This window comes from Sphaeramia orbicularis, chromosome 1 (genome assembly GCF_902148855.1).
Source record: "Sphaeramia orbicularis chromosome 1, fSphaOr1.1, whole genome shotgun sequence".
NCBI classification, from domain to species: Eukaryota; Metazoa; Chordata; class Actinopteri; order Kurtiformes; family Apogonidae; genus Sphaeramia; species Sphaeramia orbicularis.
Window position 1 is genome coordinate 57,794,377 of NC_043957.1, and position 22,667 is coordinate 57,817,043.

The 22,667-nt window shown below is 42.0% G+C and overlaps 1 protein-coding gene across 1 annotated transcript in view; it reads right to left on the reverse strand.

Moving 5' to 3' along the window:
- Window positions 1–7,840: 7,840 nt before the first annotated feature.
- LOC115425495 (endonuclease V-like) overlaps window positions 7,841–22,667 on the reverse strand; it is a 178,706-nt gene continuing 163,879 nt past the window's right edge. The window contains 1 exon segment of the mRNA XM_030143117.1: window positions 7,841–8,140. The gene's annotated coding sequence lies outside the window, so the exon portion shown is untranslated.

Below are 22,667 nucleotides of genomic sequence, written 5' to 3' on the forward strand. Positions count from 1 at the left end.
ATGACAACTCCAAATTTTTGTCTTTGTTTTAGTGCAAAAAACCCCATTAAATTATGAAATACTTACTTTTATAAACTATCCAAACAAAAAAAGATGTGAACAACCTGAAAAAACTGAAATTTCTTAAGAAAAATCAGTGCAATTTTAACAATATTCTGCCTTAACTTATCATTTCTACATGTGCATTATGGATCAGATATACAAAGACACTAAACACTGAGGAACAGGAAGAAAACTGTTAAAATTGTGCTTAATTTTCTTTAGACATTTCAGGTTGTTCATATTTGTTCAGGTTATTCATGTTTTATTGTTACAGGATACTTACCTCCGCCAAGGAGCTTATGTTTTTGCCGGTGTTGGTTTGTTTGTCTGTCCATGTGCAAGATAACTCAAAAAGGTATGGACAGATATGGATGAAAATTTCAGGAAATGGGGGGTACTGATCTGCCTTGGCGGAGGTCTGCGCTCTCCGAGTGGTTTTCTAGTTTGCAAATGTAAATATTTTCATAAGTTAATGTTATTTTTTGCACTAAAACAAAGACAAAAATGTGAAGTTGTCATTATTTATAGGCATAGTGTAAGATTATTTTTTTTCACATCAAACTGAGAAGAAAATATGGAGTCATTATTTTTTTGTAGGTTATTATTTGACTGTAGATCATACTGGTCTGTATGTGGAGCCTGAACTAAAATGAGTTCCACAGCCTTGATTGTGGAATTTTTGCAAATCAGTTCATCCCACAGGCTGGATTGGAACCTTTGGTGGGATGCATTTAGCCCCTGGGACGCATGTTTGAGACCCCTGATTTAACATGTTTTTTTGATAATACCCAAAATCACTTCAGTTCTTCCATCAGTATCTGTTATTGTACAGGGTGGGGAAGCAAAATGTACAATATTTTGAGGCAGGGCTTGAAAGACAGTGTATGACCAATTAGTTTATTGAAAGTCATGAGAATTTATTTGCCACAAGAAAATGTCCATAATAGAAAATGTTTTTATTCTATGTGTCCTCCTTCTTTCTCAATAACTGCCTTCACACGCTTCCTGAAACTTGCGCAAGTGTTCCTCAAATATTGGGGTGACAACTTCTCCCATTCTTCTTTAATAGTATCTTCCAGACTTTCTGGTAATAGTTTTGCTCATAGTCATTCTCTTCTTTCCATTAGAAACAGTCTTTATGGACACTCCAACTATTTTTGAAATCTCCTTTGGTGTGACGAGTGCATTCAGCAAATCACACACTCTTTGACGTTTGCTTTCCTGATTACTCATATGGGCAAAAGTTTGTGAAAAGGTATGGATAATAGTGTTAGGTATGATTATGACATCAGTATATGTTTGGGTTCAAAACAACTGACGTAGTGTCTGCTGAGAAAAAACAACTAAATGTTCATTGTAAATTTTGCTTCCCCACCCTGTACTGACAAAACAGTGCTTTTATTCATTCCATGTTTTCTTTTCTGTCTGTTTTAGTCACATGACACACACAGGAGTTAGGACTGGATTGCAAAACCATTGTTTTGGATGACTTTGAATGGTCTAATAATTCTTTCTGCTACTGTACATGTATACTGTATACATATATGTCTATTTTCTACATTTCCTTTTTATCGTTTTTATAGCCAGGGTTATATATGTATGAGAAGGAAACATACAGAAGGTAAATTTCCAGTCTGTTTCTAATTAAAGCACCACTTCAGTTCAGTGTGTCTTTGTTCTCTTGCCGTCTGTGTCAGAGCTGCAGAGTGCCAGTCAGAGAGCAGAACATTTCTCTTTTCTGTCTCCAGACTGTCATGGCCCTTACCTCTGTATCGCTCACCGCTCTTTGTTTGGCTTTGCTGCAGTTCTGCTGAGCCACAAAAGTCTCAAGGGCAGAGACGCGTTTGGGCATCTTCTCATTTGTCCTGGTCAGAGCTTCCAGAGTTCAGCTGATTGATTTCTCAAGCTTTCCATTGCTATTTTTTTCTTACAGGATTCCACACACTGTCGTCCTTCATGATGGAAGGTAAAAGAAAAGGGGAACAGTCACTGCAGACAGTTCCAGTGCGTTGCTGTGGTTTTATAGACTTTCTGTTCAGTTTGTTTCTGTGTGTTGTCTGTTTGCCTCAACACTGGGGACGCTCATTGTCTAAGTGGTGCTTATTAATACCCTGCCCGGTCGCACAGCACTGTGGCCCTCCTAGTCACTGATACCCTGCCTTCCCAGGGATTCATTCATTCATTCATTCATTCAGTCATTCATTTCTTACACTGCAAAAATCTAAATCTTCCCAAGTGTATTTTTCTCATTTCTAGTCCAAATATGTCATCACACTTAAAACAAGTGTTCAGAAAATGCAAACCTCCACCCAGCACCCCGAACGGTGTGCATGTGTGGATCGACTATGTGCAGAACAAATTTCATAATGATATTTCACGAACTGCATTTTTTTTTTAGGATTTTTTGAAAATGGTGCATAAAAAATAGCAAAAGTCAACAGAGCGTAACAGAAGAGAAATGGAGCGGAACGATATTTGGTACAAAGTTGAAGCTTGGTACCAGTCATGTGTATGTCAAGTTATATTAAATTCCAATTAATATTAGTTGAGTTCCAATTTAAAATGTGTGGTAAATGGGATTTTCAGTGTTAAATGTAAATGTCCACAGAGTCCACATTCCACAGTGAATGTGGACAATTTTGTGCCAGATACAAGATATTGTTCTAAGTAATTTGGTAAAGATGGTTGGAATAGTTTTCCGTCAAAGTTGCTAATAAACAAACAAAAAAACACACAAACAAATAAACACACAAAGCAAAGTGATCACAATACCTCCTGGTGGAGGTAATAAGACAGAATCACCTAAAGAGGAACTTTTCAGTGAGATATAAGAACTGATTTATAGACAATAGATCTGGAAAAGCTGATTTCAAGAAATCTCACCAGGATAATTTTCACTTGTTCCACTGGCAGATTTTTTATTTATTTTTTTTATTTTTTAAACTCAAGCTTTTTTTTTGCTTAATTCAAGCAAAAAATCTGCCAACGGAACAAATGAAAATTATTCTGGTTTCTTGAAATAAGATTTCCCAGTTTATATGTCATCATCATCATCATCATCATCATCATCATCATCATCACTAATTAGGGTATTGGGATTGCATGTACTTTCTGTACACTTTTAAAGATGTGGATCTATTGTCTATAAACCAGTTTTTATATCTCACTGAAAAGTTCCTCTTTCGGTGATTCAGTCTTATTTTAAGTGTGACGAGATATTTGGACTAGAAATGAAAAAAATACAGTTGGTAAGTTTTGGATTTTTGCAGTGTAGCTTTCAATCTTTTCAAAAACTTAAAAACATGACAAACTGTGTTTTACACCAATTATTTACATGCACTGATAGCAGTGGCGGCTGCTCGTCTTTCAGAGAGGTGAAGCTCATTGTCGGCTTACATAAAAAACTGTCAAGTTATTTAAACATAAATTCGTCCCTCTGTTCCTTTTTAAGAAAATGCTCAGTAACCTTATCGTACCAAGTGAACAAGAAAACACTGAAATTATGTTAAATTGAAACAAGGAAGTACAATGAGTGTGTTTTATTTCCAGTGCAAGAAATGAACAAGTAATTTGGTTTCTGTGATTTCACAGCAGAATGTGTGACGGTATTAAACTGAACTGTGTCAGTGAAGGAGCACATCTGAAAACAGCTGTCAATCAAACTGGATTCAGCCTTTTGACTGATCCTCCAATCAGCACGTGGAAGCCTGGCGTCTGGCCCAGCCGAGCTCCGCCCACAGCTCCATTCAACCCCAGAGACGCCGAGCATCCGGGGGCGGGACAACATGGTGTCATTTATCCAATTAGCGTCCAGTTTAGAGTCGTTTTTCAAACCAGTTCCACTCAGTCCCATTGAAGTGCATGGACGCTGAGCGTCTACAGACAAATGCACTGAGCAGAGATGGAATGAGAAAACACAGACACGGGAATGGAGGAGAAGTGAACAACATCCAGTCCACTGATCTGGGATCAAACTGATTCTGAACCAACTGGTCTGAGAGATGAACGTGTTCCAACACATTTGGAGTCAATGAAATGAAAACAACTGAACAGATTTGAGCATTTCATTTTCGTAATTTTAGAGGAAGCTGAGCTTCCACTGCAGTCTGACAGAAAACACCTCTGACTGATAGGATTAATGGATTGAAAGTTATCAAACATTGTAGATCAGTAGATGCTTTAGTTGCTGGTCACTGTTCAGGTCTTAAAGGGTTAAACCAGGTGTTTGAAAAGCACAATGCTCCTCCAGTGAATTCCTCTTAGCACACTACTGACCGTCCAGCCTTAAACATGTCCACCCACTCTGTCCTTTACTGGGTCTCTGGTGCTGTGTCCACCCTCTGATGTTGCACCAGGCTGTGATCCCAAACAGAATGATCCCTGACCCCTTCCTGCTGATCAATATTGCCCCATCTGACCACTTCTATTCCTGGCCTCGGTCCCTGCAGAGTCAGCCACCCCTCCCCCCTCCCTGCCCTTCTTTTCCGCTCACCTCACTGGGACCAGCCTGGTACAGAGGTGCCTGCTGCCAAGTCTGACTCATTTTAAAGAGAGACACTCAGTGACCATACATAATACCCTACAGTTGGTGAGCCTGTGTTTGCTGTGATGCTCGTCCCACCTGGAGCCATATGGGCAGTGTTAGGGTGAAGCTGAAAACACGGACCTAGGATCTGTATGAACACTACAAGACATGAGGAACTGCATTTCAGTCAGGACTACTGTTGTCCTCTACATACACTGTAAAAAAAACTGTAATTTAACAGAATTTTCACTGTTTATTTTACAGATTTTTCCTGTATTTTTACAATAGGAAAATATCAATGACATGACAAAAATAGACTGTGATTTTACAAGTCAAATGTAAAATAACACGAAAAAACTGTAACTGTGAATAACCAAAAAAAAACCTTTTTTTTTTTTTTTTTTAAATAAATGCTTTCTTTTTTCACAGAAAAATACAGTTGAAATACATTTGCAAATGTATCATAATTTCACAAATATTTATTTTCTATTTATGAGATTAAACTGTTAATTTAAAGTTTAATACTGTAAAAAAAAAAATCATAAAACAAGATAAAATTACTGACAATTAACCGTTAAAGAAGTATTTGTTCTGTCAGTTGGACCAGACTTGTTTGTTAATTGACAAATATCTTAATAATTACACTTACACTTAGTAATTACAGGAGGTTTCACAACAAAAATGTTGAATAAATGTGTTTTTGTGAATGTATAACATGTATAAGCACTGATAAACTGTCCAAATACAGTTTTTATCAGTGGATTGGACAACTGAGTCTCATTGATTCTCAATTTTATACATATATATATATATATATATATATATATATATATATATATATATATATATATATATATATATATATATATATATATATATATGTAATTTCATTGTTTTAACATATGTAAACATTCTCTATTAAACATTACAAAGTCAAAAAAAATATGCAAAATCTAATGTAAAGTTAGAGCAAAAAACTGTATTTTAATTATGGAAAATGACCATATTTTTATGAGATGGTTATTTTCCGTTATTTAACGGTATTTTTTCGGCACCCCTTCTGCCAGAATATTACCCTTTTTTTTTTTTTTTTTTTACAATTTTTACCTCCGCCAAAGAGGTTATGTTTTTGCCAGGGTTTGTTTGTCTGTTTGTTTGTTTGTTTGTCTGTCCGTTAGTGTGCAACATAACTCAAAAAGTTATGGACAGATTTGGATGAAATTTTTTTTCAGGGTTTGTTGGAAATGGGATAAGGAAGAAATGATTAAATTTTGGTGGTGATCGGGGGTGGGGGGGCCCACGGGGGGGGGCCATTTCCAACAAACCCTTAAAATTTAATCAAAATCTGTCCATAACTTTTTGAGTTATGTTGCACACTAACGGACAGACAAACAAACAAACAAACAAACCCTGGCAAAAACATAACCTCCTTGGCGTGGGGGGGGCCCACAGGGGGGGCTTCTAGTTTATTTATTTTTTAGCCAGGGTGTTTGGACTCCACCCCTCTACCGTTGTACACACCACTGATGTTTTACACATTTTTTTTGTTTTTGATTTTTTGGTGGAAATCTAACATGTGCACATCAACCATACATCCATCCCAGTGACGATGTGCATTGCACCATTGGACTCAAGCGTGATGATGTTGTGGAGTCAGCACTGAACCAACATATGGGCGATATGGCCTGATACGGTCAGCTCGTAGACGATTACGGATGGTTCTAGCAGACACTAGCCTGTGGTGTGTCCCAGTGGTCTCGGCTGCAGTTCTTGTTGCCGGCTGAAACCTGTCACAGATGTGACGGCCGATTGTCACAGTCCTGTGCAGTGGTTTTAACAGGCGGTCGACCAGAACTGGGACGGTGGTTGGAGGAGCTGGTGGTGTGGTAACGCTCAGCAAAGTGTACAACGGTAGAGTGGTGGAGTCCAAACACCCTGGCTACGGCCCGTCTGCTATGTCCAGCTGAAACATGCCAATGGCCCCATCTCTGTCCGGTTACAGTAGTGGTGTCACTGTGGACAAATGTGTTTGTGCTCCATTTTGGTGTCTTTTTATCAGGGATGGTTGTGCACAACTGAGCAGAGGTCCAATTCATCTGTGAGTTTGACTCATGAGCAGACATGGGTGAGGAATACACAAATACAGTTCTGATTGCTAATCAAAATCAATCAACCAGAACCAGGAAAACATTCATTTCATTTGGACTCAGAATAGTACTGAACTCATTGGAGTTTGCAATTTTGCAATAACTGTCATATTTCTGAAAATACTGAGAAAATGAAAATGGTGCGTTTCTTTTTTCCTTGAGTGTATAAGTGTAGCCTACATGTTTTTGGATGCAGATAAAACAGATAAAAACTTTCCTGGAGCTTTTTACATTTTTAAATTTTTAAATTTTTTTTTATGTTAAGGCAATCGCCTTTAAATAAAAGTTACTTAGGCTGTTGACCTCAACTAAATTTGCACTTGAAAAAAAAATTAAATTAAATTGCACTGTAAAAACTGTCAGACATTTCTATTATTACTAAATTATTTGTTTTAATTTAGTGTTATTACCTGTCTTTTAAAACCTGTATTCTTTCTTGGTGTGGGCTGCTGAATATGTTAAAAAAACAACAACAAAACTTAAGTTAAAAACAAAAACTTTAGATTCATTTATGACTGGTTTTCATTCAAACCTGACGATGCAGGAAAAGTGAAAGGTGATGGAAAAAATTGTTTTTTGCACCACAAAACATCCCACTGCTCTGTGTTTACATAGACCTGCAGTTCATGTTCATATCCTGTTGGAGTGACTCCTGGGTTCTGTTCCCTTTTGGTGCAGTATTTTGTGAATGTCACATTCTTTCACACTCTTACATACAATAATAATAATGTAGGAGTTATCTAAAGTTGATAAAATATGTTATTATACTATATCATGCCATTTCGCACGATCAACAGAACTCATGTCAAATGATACAAGGTGTGCAAACTCAGATCTACCGGCAAGCTTTATCATAGACCAACAACATGCACTACATGTTAGTGTGTGCTATGTCTCTGTGCATTGTAATATTTACCCTGTTTGTTTATTCATGCACTTATTTATTTCTTTTATGTGTGTGCACCGCCACAACTGGAACTCTGCCATGTATATAAAGTGTGACTTACAGCGGTACAATACACCTAAAAGTAACCACTCCAGACAATACATATGGAAAAAGCTCACCATACAGCTGAAAATAAAACTTTTTATCTTGCATTTTAACAGATGACCAGCACAGTGAGGCAATGTTTTATGATTTATTTAAAAGGCTCCCAGTGTAAAAAGGTGAGTGACCCAAAAGTGTAATGAGAACAGTTTATAAAAAGAGCCAGTCTGACCCACATCCAGTTTAAATATGGGGCGAGTGCATAAAAAGATACAGTTAAACTCATGGTTTTCCTGCCAAAAGACTAAAACAGCTGCATTTTGAAAACGGCACGTAGGTGCAGCACTTTGTCGCTGTCTGATCCTCAAATTCTCACTTTCCCACAGGGGTTTGAAGGAGTCTTTTGAGAAGCTGTTATCACTGCATTGCATTTGCAATCTGAAACAAAAGAAATAAACCAGTTAGTGCAACATTGATATTACCAAGTTCAATTTCTACAACACTGACGGAGTATAAGGAGGAAACAGAGGCACTGTGACGTCACTCATCGGTTAGTATTACTATTACTGATGCTGTGTTGTATGTGCATATGTGAGTCAAGCAGTCATAGTTCCTGTCTGCAAACTCATCTCTGCGGGTGCATATCAAGGTTATTATCGTTCACGAAAACTCACGGAATGACGAAAACTAGAATTGAAAAAACATTTTTGTTAACTGAAATAAGTAAAAACTATAATTAAAAGAAAAAAACGATAACTAACTGAAACTGTATTGTGTACTAAGGGTGTATTCACACCTACCACATTTGGTCCATTTAAAACAGACCAGAGTTCGTTTCACCAGAAAGTCCAGACTTTTTTTTAGGTGTGAATACAAACAGGCGAACTCTGATTCGAACCAAACAAGCGGACTGAGACCACCTAGAAGAGGTGGTCCGCTTCCAAACGGACTCTGGGCCAGTTCACTTCAGGTGTGAATATAACCGACCTCAAACTGAACCGAACCAAGGAATCTTGCGCCTTTTTGTGCTTGACGAGCCACCGTAGCCGCTGGAAGTAGCCGAGGTTTATGGGTGGTCAGAGCGAACAGCAGCAGACATGAGCTGTGGACAGACGTGGAGCAATGAGGACACTGAATGTGTCACTGACATTTGGTCAGATGTCCGTATTATGAAACTGGCTCCGACTGAGGTTTTCTTGAGTGTTAACATTATTTTCGTAAATTTGTGTCGGTAAAAATACAATTTCTATTTGGAAAATGATAACTGTATGTAGGAGTACCACGTCTGTTTTCATCAACACCGGCCGTCTCTAATTCACCTCGTCCCCAACTTTTCTGTCCAATGCCAGCGCAGTTCATCACATGCGTGCTTCTGTTCACACATTTTGGTCCACTAGCAAAAAGTGCAATGTGAATGCGATCTGACCCAAAAGAAAAAAATAAAGTCCGTATTTGATCCGAATCAAATAAGCGGACCAAAGGACATTTCAGGTGTGAATACACCCTTAAATGTATAAAAATTATGGCTAAAATTCCCTTAGTTTTCGTCTTTGTCAATGTTGGATTGATATGAAATCGATTTATTTCGCTCGAGCAATTTTAGCTAGTGGCACCACACGACACTTGACGGTCCGTCACTTGTGGTTTCCAGTCGTCTTCTGGTCCCCACTCTACCTGGAAACATGGAGACTAAAGTTGGGAGAAAGCAGCAGAGTCCTGTCTGGGATTTATTTGAATACGACGGAGAAGAAGAGAAAAGATATAAAAAAAAACCCCTAAAACTAATACTAAGATGAAACTAAAATTAAGCATTTAGAAGAAAACAAAAACTAATTAAAACTAACTAAATTAGAGAAAAAAGGTCAAAACTAAATAAAAATAAACTATAATGAAAAATCCAAAACTATTCGAACCTTGGTGCATATCCAAAACACACACAGAGCAGCCTTGAGTAGGAACAGGCAGAACAACAAAACATGTAAAAGCAGGAGTTTGGTTTGTAACCAGTGGAGCTGTGTCAAGAAAAGAATTACACTAGAGTCACAGGCACGGTTTTGGATGTCATTCAGTCTCCGTGCAGCTCAGAGGACTAACGATGTCAGACTAATGGTTTACAGACTGGTGTTTAGAAAGCAGGAGTTTGTATTCTGGACATCAGCATTTTGGTTATTTGATCATATTTGGACAAAAGGCAGAGGTGAAGGAGCACAAAGGGTGACAGATGAGCTAATGCTAAAAGAGAGCTCACCGGTGCGCTAATTAAAACTTCAAACATTTGTGTAATCAGATTATTTGATGGTTTTGTTGTTGCAACTCATACAAAACAGCCGGAGCTGGGCTGTCTGTCAGGAACAAAGGGTTTTTTATTCAGTCCAGTTGAATTAAATACACAGGTCCAGTTTAAGCTGTGACATCACTATGTACTTCCAGGTCCAGTTCTTTTCATTCCTCCTTTCCATGTGATGATAAAAGCAGAGGATGTGGATGAAGCTGACAAGTGAAATTACAAGTCTTAATCAAGAAAGTGGAAAAAATTCTGTTTGGCACAAGCTAAGCGAAGGTTAGGTTCCCGTACCTCAGCCCAAATGGATCTGTATGGTTTTCTCTGATCTAGCTTTTATAAGGTGTGCCACATCTTCACACTTTGTGTTTGGTTTGTCAGCCCTTTATCTGTGCTCTCCAGCTCAGGGGAAGGTAAATAAAGTAATGATTTACTTTGGTACACACAGCAAAGCATTCCTGTAAACAGACCAGGGGCGTCATGGACCAAAGACTGCGCAGCCTTCAAACTGAAGGATGGTGTATGCCCGAAACTTCAAAAGTACATGTGCTCAGAAATGTTCAGATGTAAGAGTCTGTGCGTACGCTTGTTGGCAAACATGTTTCCTTGATACATCAGGATTGAACTGAACTGAGCGCAAATGCATGTTCCACTGGGACCGCCTTGTCTCCTCCCATTTAAATGAGTTAGATACATGACATGTCACCTTTTGTGCAAACAACAATGTGAACTATAGCAGCAATGTTAGGGCGAAGACACACCAACCCGACTGCCGATCGTCGCCAGAAAGGGTTGACTGATCAGTCGGCTCCTGTCTCCCAGTCAAAAAAGTGTGAAGAACAAACCAAACTGACTACTATCGTGAGACGCTTGCGTGAGACGTAAAACCGGAAAATGACGGAACATGTCTTTAGAGGAAAACCCAGAGCTCGCTGTCGTCAGTCATTGTTGTCAGAGTGTTGAGTAGTCCAGAAGGTTTGTTGTTGTTTTACTTTTTGAAGGATGGTTAGTAATAATAGGTGTTGTCAGCTCTTGGGCTTCTTGTAGAAGAAGGAGGATGTCGCAGGCGAAAACTGAGGAGAAATCACACTGTGCTAACAATGCTAACAATGCAATGAAGTCCATAGTCAACACTGACTGTCACTCATTCAGATCCGATCTGAGCAGTGAATGGACTATTACAGAAGACAGTAATAGTGTGCAGCACCTTGGCAGAGCTGGATTCACATGGAAACTTCTCCTTCACTCATTCACTACACTGTAAAAAAATCTGTAATTTAACAGAATTTTCACTGTTTATTTTATAGATTTCTCCTGTATTTTTAAGAAACAGGAAAATATCAATGAAATGACAAAACAGACTGTGATTTTACATGTCAAATGGAAAATAACACGACAAAACTGTAACTGTGAATAACCAAAAAATTTCCATTTTTTAAAAGATTTTTTTTTTTTCACAGAAAAATACAATTAAAATACATTTCCAAATGTATCATAATTTCACAGATATTTCTTTTCTCTTTATGAGATTAAACTGTTAATTTAAAGTTTAATACTGTAGAAAAAAAAAAATAAATAAATAAAACGAGATAAAATTACTGACAATTAACCATAAAAGGAGTATTAGTTCTGTCAGTTGAACCAGACTTGTTTGTTAATTGACAAATATCTTGTGTAATTACAGGAGGTTCCACAACAAAAATGTTGAATAAATGTATTTTTGTGAATGTATAACATGTATAAGCACTGATAAACTGTCCAAATACAGGTTTTATCAGTGGATTGTACAACTTAGTCTCACTGAAAATTATATATATATATATATATATATATATATATATATATATATATATATAAATAAAAGTAATTTGATTGTTTTAATACATGTAAATATTCTTTATTAAACATTAAAAAGTCAAAAAAAAAAAAAAAATCTCATATAAAGTTAGGGCAAAAGACTGTATTTTAATTATGGAAATTTACCGTATTTTCATGAGATGGTTATTTTCCGTTATTTTACAGTATTTTTTCGGCACCCCTGCTGCTGGAATAATACTGTTTTTTTTTTTTATTGTTTTTTTTTTCAGTGTAGTCAAGGCCTATCCCTCCACCAATCAGATTAGTCCGACTGAGCGACTGGTAGTGGCCGATTACACACGTCGAATCAGCTGAAAAGACTGGAGACAGCATTAACAACAGCTGATCGAACAGAACACACCAAACAGACTCATGTCACCAACATCACCAGACTGCATAACGATGTCCGACCGCCGAAAATGGGCTTGGTGTGTCTGCACCTTTAAAGAAAAAGAATTTCACTGAATGTGTAATTGATGTTTTTGTATCTGAGGTGGAGGCAAGACAAAACATTTTATTTGATGATCTCTTCTCCAGTATTAGAAAAACTATGGAGTGGGAGAGTGTGACAGAGGTTGTAAATACAGCAGGATTGGAATTTTACAGCACAGGGTAAGTGGGTAAGGACAGGGTAAGACAAACACGCTCCAGAGTATTAAGCCTTTTAACTCAGACTAACTGATGGTCACCTTTAAATGGCAGCTTTTTAACATTCAGCAGTTGCTTTCAGCTTAGTTCAAATTGCTAAAAACACCAGGGACACAAAGTCCACTGTGCTCTGTTACTGGGAGGGCATCCAGATGAGGTATTTCAGCTTGGAGGTGAGTTCCCGCCATGGGGCTTCATCACACTGGACTGTACACGTTACAGCATCATGCTACACTTATTTCTGTGCTGCAACAGCAAAATTGTAAGCGTAACAGCGATGTCCATTAGCAGCTTGTGCCATTATTTTTTACCCACAACCTGCATAGGCCTCCCCAGTCCAGTTAGTGAGCCCCCCTTCAGCAACACAACACAAAGTAATTTGCTCTAAATAGTCGCCCAGGACATTTTCAGTGCATTACAGACACAATCAGCATCTGAAAGTAAACTGGAGGACAGCAACACTGAGCGACAGAGCAGGGCAGAAAAAATAGAAGCAGAGATCGTGCGATGAAGACAGATTAAGAAAGAGAGGGGGGAAAAAGAGCCAGATGGAGAGTGAGATGGAGAGCTGTTATCATGTTACAGGCGGGCACAGTGCAAGTCAAGGTGCTGAATAGGCAATAACAGAGCAGCGTAATAGAACTGTAATGGCAAGACAGAGGACATTACATAAGGCTGACCCAGGGTCAGTGTGAAGATGAGGCTTCTGCTGTGTCCATAACAACCGCAGGGGGCTCTCAGCAGACCTAATGCTAATATACAGCACAACATATTAGTCATTACATATGGACATGGTTGGTGATTATGGACTGGCATTATCATCATTATCATCATTAGTATTGGTGCTGTGTTTTATGTACATGTAAGATGTCTGCCTGATGACTCAAGCACTCATATTTTCTGTCTGAAAACTCATCTCTGTGGTTGCATATCCAACAAACACACAGAACAGCCTTGAGTCAGTGTAGCCAGAACAAGACACGGAGCAGCAAAAGACAGGAGCCGTGTCCGCAGAACACTCAGCACAGACACTGTACTGGACGCCACTATATGTCCACGAAGCTCACACCACAACATCTAGATCAGGGGTCTGCAACCGTTATTATCAGTCAGAGCCATTTTGTCCCCTCTAACGCCTAAAAAAAATAGTCTGGAGCCGCAAAAAATAACAGAGCTTATAAACTTTTAAAAGTTTTAATCTTTTTTTTTTTTTTACATTTTATCTGTTACAACCACTGAATACAACAAACAGAAGTGCAGTGTGGAATGGATTCTGGAGTATGATTACTCCAAAGTACACAGTAAAAGTACTTCATAGTATTTGTGCTAATATAACAAAAAGTACTAAAACCAAATATACTAAATTCATGAGGTACTTTTTGGAAATTATGATTTTATTCATCACTGAATCTAGTCTTAAAGCCTATTTCAGATGAAAAAACACAGTTTTGGAGCTTGGAAGGGATTTTTGAGTATGATTACTCCAAAAGTACACAGTAAAAGTAGTTGCGCTAATAGTATATGAAGTACTAATACCAAATATACTAAATTCATGAGGTACTTTTTGGAAATCATAATTTTATTCATCATTGAATTTAGTCTTAAAGCCTATTTCAGACAAAAAAACACACTTTTGTATCTTGGAAGGGAATCTGTTGTAGGATTACTCCAAAAGTACACAGTACTCATACTTAGTCAGTCACTCTATGAAAAGTATCGCTATTTATGGAAATGATTCTCTTCCAAACTCAACACTGCCGCCACAGTTCCCAGTTGTACTGCTCCATATTCTCCGTCTGGGTTCACATCCACAAGCTCCCGGAAAACGGACAGAATTACATGAGTAAAATACAAAGGACAGACAGAACCCTCTGTCCTTCTGTGTCTTTAACGTAGAACATAAATGAGCCCTTACTTGTGTTGTCCGGAAGGCACATTCGCTCCATGCAGCTCATCTACTGTAATTGTCGAATGAGTAGCGCACAAGAAAAACACTAGCGGCTGGTTTGACCACAGTAAAGGGAGGAGCCACTACAAGGAGGAGGAAGAGACGGATGAGGCTCCGGAGCCACAGGCTGACCACCCCTGCACTAGATAAAAGGCCATTCTGAGTTAATTACATTTGTATTTTGTTCATCGATTTTGTATATATTTCTTTATTTATTTTTGCAGTGTTGCAGTTTAATGAAACACATCCGTTAACACATTATTATCTGTACTCTGCAGCTCAACAGGTCAACACAACGGAAGACTCATAACAGCATGAGACAAAGCTATGAAAATATGTTGGCATAGAACACAGGTGTCAAACATGTGACCCGGGGGCCAAATCTGGCCCGCCAAAGGGTCCAGTCCGGCCCTTGGGATGAATTTGTGAAATGCTAAAATTCCACTAAGATATTAACAATCGTTTTAGTTCAGGTTCCACATTCAGACCAATTCAGTCTCAAATGGGTCAGATCAGTAAAATACTACCCAATAACCTATAAATACTCATAGCTCCACATTTTACTCTTCGTAAATGTAAGTTTTTTCATGTATTTACACTAAAACAAAGTATAATTTCTCCAAAAATGTGAACAACCTGAAATGTCTCAAGAGAAGTAAGTGCAATTTTAATAACATTCCACCTGTTACTAAATGTTTTGTGTATTTGTAGACCTACTGTGATCTGTAAGTTCTAATGTACATGTGTAAATGATAAACTGAAGCATGATATTGTTAAAATTACACTTTATTACACTCTAAAACATAGAGAAAAGTTTGGAGTTGACATTATTTATATATTATTATGTTATTATTTTACTGGTTTGGCCCACTTCAGATCAAATGTAGCTGAATGTGGAACTGAACTGAAATGAGTTTGACAGCCCTGGCATAGACTATCCATATGATGCTAATCTGTGACAGTCACAGCCACGGACTCTACATTAAAATGGCATGAGCGAAGCCCTAAATCTTACGGTTATGTTGCTTAGTGAAATGTGGAGGCATAGTCCCGCCCCTTCCGATGGACCGTCATGGGACTTTAGGCCTTACTTATGGATTTGTTGATCCTGTTTGAATCATCAGTAACTGCTGTGTTTACCATATTTACTATATAATTAGTGGAAAAAGGAAGGTGATGCAGGTCACTCATAAACCACAACTCAGTTACAAATTACACCTGATAAATGACAAAAAAGTATGGGGTACCTGTAAAACCTTTATCTTTTAAATTTCTGCTTATTGGTTCCTATTAAATACATTACAACACTGGGATGAAATTAGAGTGCTGCCAAAATGTTCCTACTTTGCTCACATTCTATTTGCAAAGTGTGAGAACCAGTGTGATTACAGCACAGAGCATTACATAAAGGGTTTGTAACATGTTGTTTGAATAGCAGGTTCATTTAAAGGTGCAGTCTGTGTGAATTCTGTTCTCAGTCATTCTAAAATGGCCTTGACTGTCACCAGACATGAAGGAATCCTGTTCATTTCAAATCCTGATCTCACTGACAGTAGGAGTCCAGACAGAATATTTACATTTGAAAAGCTCAGTATCAGCCCCCAAATGATGTTTCTGTTGTCATTGTGTGTTTTGGTCTGAGGCTCCGCCCATCACCTGTCTGCCAATCACAGATCCAGTACCTTCGTTCATCCAGGTTGCCAGTTCCACTGAGCTGCAGCTGAACATTTCTGATCACAAATGTCTGACGTTAATAAACCGAAAAGGACTCTGATTATTCCCAAATACGTCAAAGTGAGAAACAAAACAAGGAGATGTACAGGAGATGATTTAGAAACATGGAGACGACTGAGAGAGGAGAAGAATTTGAAGACCGACGCCGACTCCGCCTTAGTCTGACCACCGGAAGAACCACTGAGAGCCAGGACCGCCGTCTGCACCCAGTCCCAGACCGGTGGTGTGTTCTCCTGGGGCCGGGCTGTGGTCTGTTCTCCTGGTCCTGGTGAAGAGACTGCCGGTCCGGGACTGGTGAAGAGACCGGGCACCAGTGTAGGACTGGTGAAGAGACTGGGTACCGGTGTAGGACTGGTGAAGAGAGGTACTGGTGTAGGACTGGTGAACAGACTGGGTACTGGTGTAGGACTGGTGAACAGACTGGGTACTGGTGTAGGACTGGTGAACAGACCGGGTACTGGTGTAGGACTGGTGAACAGACTGGGTACTGGTGTAGGACTGGTGAAGGGACCAGGTACTGGTGTAGGACTGGTGAAGAGACCAGGTACTGGTGTAGGACTGGTGAACAGACTGGGTACTGGTGTAGGACTGGTGAAGGGACCAGGTACTGGTGTAGGACTGGTGAAGGGACCAGGTACTGGTGTAGGACTGGTGAAGAGACCGGGCACCAGTGTAGGACTGGTGAAGAGACCAGGTACTGGTGTAGGACTGGTGAAGAGACCGGGCACCAGTGTAGGACTGGTGAAGAGACCAGGTACTGGTGTAGGACTGGTGAAGGGACCAGGTACTGGTGTAGGACTGGTGAAGAGACCAGGTACTGGTGTAGGACTGGTGAAGAGAGGTACTGGTGTAGGACTGGTGAAGAGAGGTACTGGTGTAGGACTGGTGAACAGACTGGGTACTGGTGTAGGACTGGTGAAGGGACCAGGTACTGGTGTAGGACTGGTGAAGAGACCAGGTACTGGTGTAGGACTGGTGAAGGGACCAGGTACTGGTGTAGGACTGGTGAACAGACTGGGTACTGGTGTAGGACTGGTGAAGGGACCAGGTACTGGTGTAGGACTGGTGAAGGGACCAGGTACTGGTGTAGGACTGGTGAACAGACCAGGCACCAGTGTAGGACTGGTGAAGAGACCAGGTACTGGTGTAGGACTGGTGAAGAGAGGTACTGGTGTAGGACTGGTGAACAGACTGGGTACTGGTGTAGGACTGGTGAAGGGACCAGGTACTGGTGTAGGACTGGTGAAGGGACCAGGTACTGGTGTAGGACTGGTGAAGAGACCAGGTACTGGTGTAGGACTGGTGAAGAGACCGGGCACCAGTGTAGGACTGGTGAAGAGACCAGGTACTGGTGTAGGACTGGTGAAGGGACCAGGTACTGGTGTAGGACTGGTGAAGAGACCAGGTACTGGTGTAGGACTGGTGAAGAGACCGGGCACCAGTGTAGGACTGGTGAAGAGACCGGGTACTGGTGTAGGACTGGTGAAGGGACCAGGTACTGGTGTAGGACTGGTGAAGAGACCGGGCACCAGTGTAGGACTGGTGAAGAGACCAGGTACTGGTGTAGGACTGGTGAAGGGACCAGGTACTGGTGTAGGACTGGTGAACAGACCAGGCACCAGTGTAGGACTGGTGAAGAGACCAGGTACTGGTGTAGGACTGGTGAAGAGAGGTACTGGTGTAGGACTGGTGAACAGACTGGGTACTGGTGTAGGACTGGTGAAGGGACCAGGTACTGGTGTAGGACTGGTGAAGGGACCAGGTACTGGTGTAGGACTGGTGAAGAGACCAGGTACTGGTGTAGGACTGGTGAAGAGACCGGGCACCAGTGTAGGACTGGTGAAGAGACCAGGTACTGGTGTAGGACTGGTGAAGGGACCAGGTACTGGTGTAGGACTGGTGAAGAGACCAGGTACTGGTGTAGGACTGGTGAAGAGACCGGGCACCAGTGTAGGACTGGTGAAGAGACCAGGTACTGGTGTAGGACTGGTGAACAGACTGGGTACTGGTGTAGGACTGGTGAACAGACCGGGCACCAGTGTAGGACTGGTGAAGGGACCAGGTACTGGTGTAGGACTGGTGAAGAGACTAGGTACTGGTGTAGGACTGGTGAAGGGACCAGGTACTTGTGTAGGACTGGTGAACAGACCAGGTACTGGTGTAGGACTGGTGAAGAGACCAGGTACTGGTGTAGGACTGGTGAAGAGACCAGGTACTGGTGTAGGACTGGTGAAGGGACCAGGTACTGGTGTAGGACTGGTGAAGAGACCAGGTACTGGTGTAGGACTGGTGAACAGACTGGGTACTGGTGTAGGACTGGTGAACAGACCAGGCACCAGTGTAGGACTGGTGAAGGGACCAGGTACTGGTGTAGGACTGGTGAAGAGACCAGGTACTGGTGTAGGACTGGTGAAGGGACCAGGTACTGGTGTAGGACTGGTGAAGGGACCAGGTACTGGTGTAGGACTGGTGAAGAGACTAGGTACTGGTGTAGGACTGGTGAAGGGACCAGGTACTTGTGTAGGACTGGTGAACAGACCAGGTACTGGTGTAGGACTGGTGAAGAGACCAGGTACTGGTGTAGGACTGGTGAAGGGACCAGGTACTGGTGTAGGACTGGTGAAGAGACCAGGTACTGGTGTAGGACTGGTGAACAGACTGGGTACTGGTGTAGGACTGGTGAACAGACCAGGCACCAGTGTAGGACTGGTGAAGGGACCAGGTACTGGTGTAGGACTGGTGAAGAGACCAGGTACTGGTGTAGGACTGGTGAAGGGACCAGGTACTGGTGTAGGACTGGTGAAGGGACCAGGTACTGGTGTAGGACTGGTGAAGAGACCAGGTACTGGTGTAGGACTGGTGAAGAGACCGGGCACCAGTGTAGGACTGGTGAAGAGACCAGGTACTGGTGTAGGACTGGTGAAGAGACCGGGCACTAGTGTAGGACTGGTGAAGAGCCCGGGTACTGGTGTAGGACTGGTGAACAGACTGGGTACTGGTGTAGGACTGGTGAAGGGACCAGGTACTGGTGTAGGACTGGTGAAGGGACCAGGTACTGGTGTAGGACTGGTGAAGAGACCAGGTACTGGTGTAGGACTGGTGAAGAGACCGGGCACCGGTGTAGGACTGGTGAAGAGACCAGGTACTGGTGTAGGACTGGTGAACAGACTGGGTACTGGTGTAGGACTGGTGAACAGACCGGGCACCAGTGTAGGACTGGTGAAGGGACCAGGTACTGGTGTAGGACTGGTGAAGGGACCAGGTACTGGTGTAGGACTGGTGAACAGACTGGGTACTGGTGTAGGACTGGTGAAGAGACCGGGCACCGGTGTAGGACTGGTGAAGAGACCAGGTACTGGTGTAGGACTGGTGAAGAGACCAGGTACTGGTGTAGGACTGGTGAAGAGACCAGGTACTGGTGTAGGACTGGTGAAGGGACCAGGTACTGGTGTAGGACTGGTTAAGAGACCAGGTACTGGTGTAGGACTGGTGAAGGGACCAGGTACTGGTGTAAGACTGGTGAAGAGACCAGGTACTGGTGTAGGACTGGTGAAGGGACCAGGTACTGGTGTAGGACTGGTGAAGGGACCAGGTACTGGTGTAGGACTGGTGAAGAGACCAGGTACTGGTGTAGGACTGGTGAAGGGACCAGGTACTGATGTAGGACTGGTGAAGAGACCGGGCACCAGTGTAGGACTGGTGAAGAGACCGGGTACTGGTGTAGGACTGGTGAAGGGACCAGGTACTGGTGTAGGACTGGTGAAGAGACCAGGTACTGGTGTAGGACTGGTGAAGGGACCAGGTACTGGTGTAGGACTGGTGAAGGGACCAGGTACTGGTGTAGGACTGGTGAACAGACTGGGTACTGGTGTAGGACTGGTGAAGAGACCAGGTACTGGTGTAGGACTGGTGAAGGGACCAGGTACTGGTGTAGGACTGGTGAAGAGACCAGGTACTGGTGTAGGACTGGTGAAGAGACCGGGCACCGGTGTAGGACTGGTGAAGAGACCAGGTACTGGTGTAGGACTGGTGAACAGACTGGGTACTGGTGTAGGACTGGTGAACAGACCGGGCACCAGTGTAGGACTGGTGAAGGGACCAGGTACTGGTGTAGGACTGGTGAAGGGACCAGGTACTGGTGTAGGACTGGTTAAGAGACCAGGTACTGGTGTAGGACTGGTGAAGGGACCAGGTACTGGTGTAGGACTGGTGAAGAGACCAGGTACTGGTGTAGGACTGGTGAAGGGACCAGGTACTGGTGTAGGACTGGTGAAGGGACCAGGTACTGGTGTAGGACTGGTGAAGGGACCAGGTACTGGTGTAGGACTGGTGAAGAGACCGGGCACCAGTGTAGGACTGGTGAAGAGACCGGGTACTGGTGTAGGACTGGTGAAGGGACCAGGTACTGGTGTAGGACTGGTGAAGAGACCAGGTACTGGTGTAGGACTGGTGAAGGGACCAGGTACTGGTGTAGGACTGGTGAAGGGACCAGGTACTGGTGTAGGACTGGTGAACAGACTGGGTACTGGTGTAGGACTGGTGAAGAGACCAGGTACTGGTGTAGGACTGGTGAAGGGACCAGGTACTGGTGTAGGACTGGTGAAGAGACCAGGTACTGGTGTAGGACTGGTGAAGAGACCGGGCACCGGTGTAGGACTGGTGAAGAGACCAGGTACTGGTGTAGGACTGGTGAACAGACCGGGCACCAGTGTAGGACTGGTGAAGGGACCAGGTACTGGTGTAGGACTGGTGAAGAGACCAGGTACTGGTGTAGGACTGGTGAAGGGACCAAGTACTGGTGTAGGACTGGTGAAGAGACCAGGTACTGGTGTAGGACTGGTGAAGAGACCAGGTACTGGTGTAGGACTGGTGAAGGGACCAGGTACTGGTGTAGGACTGGTGAACAGACTGGGTACTGGTGTAGGACTGGTGAAGAGACCAGGTACTGGTGTAGGACTGGTGAAGAGACCAGGTACTGGTGTAGGACTGGTGAAGAGACCGGGCACCAGTGTAGGACTGGTGAAGAGACCGGGTACTGGTGTAGGACTTGTCTGTTGCCATGGTAGCTCCTTGTAGTAGTGGTGTGTAATCTGAAGGGGGGGGGGGGGGGTGTCGGTAGTGATCCGTGCCGCTTGTACTTCGCGGAAGTAAAAGTGAAACTTAAGGCTCATTTCCCTTTTCCCTGTCTACTGAATCTTTGCAAACTTTCACTTGAGTGGGCAGGACGTTTGTCCTGTTTTATTATATATTCTACTTATGTAGAATAAGTCTGCTGATGATTTTTTTGTGTGAAATTTCTGGTGTGGTCACAAGGATTAGTGGAAACACTGGTAGTAGACGCTCATGCTGGATCTGGCAACCCCTAGTCTGGGGGGAGGAGGGGAGGATACCACGCTGTACAGTATTTGGAATGTGATTGCATATCACAGTCCTACATACGGCACCTTTAAGTTCATTCAGGACTAATTCTTTCGCATCTGTCTCTTTGGTTAGTCTGCACAGTAACTTGCAGAGCTTGTATATTGTGTTGTTTTGCTGTTGTGGAAGAAATAAAGACTGTCGACACAATGACTTCAAATGGAAAAGAATTCCACCACACACTGTGCTGTTGGTCTGTCTTCTGCACTCTGACATGCAGTGAGTCTAATTCACTTTTGTCGAAGCAATGGTGCAAAACATGGTGTATTTTTGTTTCATTATAAATCTCTGGGACAAATGAGGTCACCACAGTCTGGGTAATTATTATGAAACATTGCAGCTATCACAGATGAATGTACAGATAGAAAAGACTACATAGACTAGAGTTTACTTTATCAATGACCAGCTTTGTCTCAGGTTTCTTCTGACACTTGTTAAAATATTGCAATACCAGTCCAAGATGATGCAAACAGAGTGTTTAGACAGAAAACAGAAAAGCTGCCACACACAGGCTAAGCCTGAGGAAACAAGAGAAAAACAAATGAAAACTTGTTTGAGCTTGGTTGTAAACCGACTGCATTTTCGAAGAGATGAGAAGAACCCGAGGACTATACATCTGCTTCAGAAGATCATCATGATCTTTTGACAGGACCACCCAGCCTGATGTGTCAAAGTGAAGAAATCTGCAAGAGTCTGTTTAATGCACAGGTGTCAAACATATGGCCCGGGGGCCAAATCTGGACCACCAAAGGTTCCATTCCAGCCCACAAGATGAAAGTGCAAAAATGAACCTGAACAGTCCAGGTGTCAAAATCCTTCTGGTTCAGGCTCCACATACAGAACAATGTGATCTACAGTCAAAAGAACAACACAATAACCCATAAATAATGACAACTACAAAATTTCTTTGTGAAAAATTATGTGGAAAAAATTTAAGTGAAAAAAATAACATTACACTGTGAAAATATTTACATTTACAAAACTATTCTTTCACAATAAAATGCAAATAAATACATAAATAAAAACAAAGATGAACAACCCGAAATGTGCAATTTGAACAATATTCTGCCTGTTCCTAA